Source organism: Aegilops tauschii, chromosome 7 (assembly GCF_002575655.3).
Source record: "Aegilops tauschii subsp. strangulata cultivar AL8/78 chromosome 7, Aet v6.0, whole genome shotgun sequence".
NCBI lineage: Eukaryota > Viridiplantae > Streptophyta > Magnoliopsida > Poales > Poaceae > Aegilops > Aegilops tauschii.
In genome coordinates, this window is record NC_053041.3 from 11,932,168 (window position 1) to 11,935,500 (window position 3,333).

Sequence of the window (3,333 nt, forward strand, 5' to 3'; positions counted from 1 at the left end):
GGGCTGTGAAGATACGAAGACCGAACGCTCTACCCGAGTCCGGATGGGACTTTCCTTGGCGTGGAAGGCAAGCTTGGAGATCAGATGTGTAGATTCCTTTCTTTGTAACCGACCTTATGTAACCCTAGATCCTCCTGGTATCTATATAAACCGAGGAGTTATTCCGGAGGAGGATACTCATTACCATAGTCATATAGGCTAGACTTCTAGGGTTTAGCCAATACGATCTCGAGGTAGATCAACTCTTGTAATACTCATATTCATCAAGATCAATCAAGCAGGAAGTAGGGTATTACCTCCATAGAGAGGGCCTGAACCTGGGTAAACATTGTGTCCCCCCGTCTCCTGTTACCATCATCCTTAGACGCACAGTTCGGGACCCCCTACCCGAGATCCGCCGGTTTTGACAACGACATTGGTGCTTTCATTGAGAGTTCCACTGTGACGTCGACGACAGGATCGATGGCTCACCTTGTTCTCAAAAACAACATCACCTCTGGAGGTGAACTAGCCCCAGGCCAATCTCTCTGGCTGGGCGGCTTTACCATGACCGCCCGCTCGGCCGTTAAGCCGACGATGACCTCTCGGGTCATCGAAAATCCTCTCCGTGTCGAATCCGAACTCGCCAAGCAGATGGATCCGATAGATCTTTCGTCTTTGAACGAGCTCCACGATCGCATCGCCGCCCTGGGAATCGCCACAGATTACGATCGGATTGGGCTTAAACCCGATCAGACAGAAATCAAATCTCCACCGATCACCCACCAGATAGCGGTAGTCGTGGAGCGAGACGACGACCCCTCCTCTATAACAATGACGGATTATGTTCGGATCTTCGACCCTGAAGAGCCGGACACCCACCAGCGAGAAGATGCGGCCTGCCTTCCGAACATAGAATCGGACGGCGGGCCTAAGCGACCAGCAGACACTCCGGAGCCCGGACTGTTGAGTCCGGAGGATCTTCAGACTTTAGGTCAACAACTGGGTCAGGGTCCGGATTTAAAACCACCCACCCACCCATACATCAGCACTCTCATGAGCATACAGCAGCAGTCTCAGGAAACGGTTCACCACTTCTGGGCCAGATTCCTCCTTGTCAAGGACAAGGTTAAAGATTGCCGTGACGAGGACGCGATATCAACGTTCTGCAACAATTGCACGGACGAGGGAATCCTCAACGCCCTCAAACGCTACCGCATACTACACTTCGCGGACTTGGCAACTATCGTACAGAAGTACAGCGCAATGGAAAGCGCCTGGAAAGCTCAGGCTGCTCGCTAGGAGCCATCGGTTCCGACTCAACCTTTCGCCCAGGCGAAAAGGGCGCACCCCCGTGGCACGCCCGGTCCAATGGCCAAGAAATATAAACCCATTACGCGGCACGGAACAGTTCTCGAGGGATGGCTCGATGACCCATGCAAAATACACACAACTCCGGATACCATATCAACCCACAGCCTTAGGGCATGCTGGATACTCCGGCAGGTAGCCAAGAGCGGCGAGGATATCCTCACCAAAAACGCCCCAGAGCAACACCCTCCAGAAGATGACGACCCCAGAGTATTGACGGTCTTCGAGACATTTGCTTCAAACAACCAGCGCAAAAGGGCACTCTGCGACCTCGCTGAAGTCTGCCAAATCGCCGCAATAAACCCTTGGAACGACACGGCTATAACCTTTAACGCCGGTGACGAACCAAAATACAGGACAGTCCGAGCGCCAGCCGCATTAGTCCTCAGTCCAATCGTGGACGGCTTCCGGCTCACCAAGGTCCTCATGGACGGCGGCAGCGGACTAAACCTCATCTATGAGGATACACTCCACAAAATGGAAATAGACAGGAGCCGTATCGAGCAAAGCAGCACAACCTTCCGAGGAATCATTCCTAGTCGGGAGGCGCGGTGTGCGGGAAAAATAACACTTGACATGGTATTCGGCACGCCAGAGAATTACCGGTCCGAAGAGATAACCTTCCAAGTGGCCCCTTTCAAAAGTGGATATCAAGCCCTGTTGGGGCGAGATGCTTTTACACGATTCCAAGCTATACCTCATTACGGGTACATGAAGCTCAAGATGCCCGGGCCCAACGGCATAATCACTCTTGTCAGTGATCCGGACATAGCACTCCGCGCCGAAAACAAAACCGCATCCTTGGACCTAGAGGCATTATCTGAAGCCCTTGCGGCCGAAGAATTAACCACACTGCGCTCCACGGTGGATAGTGACGATATAATACTAGACAAACGACCCAAATCCACCTCCTTCAAACCGGCGGAAGAGATAGTGAAATTCCAGGTCCACCCAACTGACCCCAAGAAGACAACATCTATTGGGGCACAGCTAGACCCAACGGTCGACGCCGCGCTACGGGATTTTCTTTGTGAAAACTGGGACATATTCGCCTAGCACCCTTCTGACATGCCAGGAATCCCACGCAAGCTGGCCGAACACAGCCTCAATATATTAAAGGGGTACAAACCAGTCAAACAAACATTGCGGCGCTTTTCCGAACCCAAACGCCAAGTTATGGGGGAGGAGCTAGCCAAGCTAATTGAGGCCGGATTCATTAGAGAGATAAAACATCCGGACTGGCTGGCAAACCTGGTGATGGTACCAAAGAAGGATAAATCCTGGCACCTATGCGTCGATTTTAAAGACATCAACAAGGTTTGCCCTAAGGATCCCTTCCCCTCCCCCGAATTGATCAAATCATTGATGCTACCGCAGGACATGACTCACTGTGCTTCCTTGACGCATATTCCGGATATCATCAAATTAAAATGAAGGAGTCCGATCAAGCTGCAACAACATTCATTACCCCATATGGGCCATTCTGCTTCGACACCATGCCCTTCGGGCTCAAGAACGCAGGCGCCACTTACCAACGCATGATTGAAACAGGCCTAGAAAAACAGATCGGAAAGACAGTCAAAGCTTATGTGGACGACGTCGTAATCAAAACAAGGCACATCGAAACACTAATAGACGACTTACGTCTCACATTCGACAACCTCCGCGCATATGACATTAAGCTCAATCCAGAAAAGTGTGTTTTCAGTGTCCCCGCAGGAAAGCTGCTGGGCTTCATTGTTTCCAATAGAGGAATTGAAGCAAATCCAGCCAAAATTCGAGCTCTGTCACAATTGGCTACACCAACAGACCTTAAACAAGTCCAAAAACTCACTGGTTGCATGGCAGCTCTAAGCCGCTTTATCTCCAGATTGGGAGAAAAGGCACTGCCACTCTATCACCTTCTACAGTGCACCGATCACTTCGAGTGGACGGACGCGGCAACAGCCGGACTGGAAGAAATAAAAGCCCTTCTATCGAGCA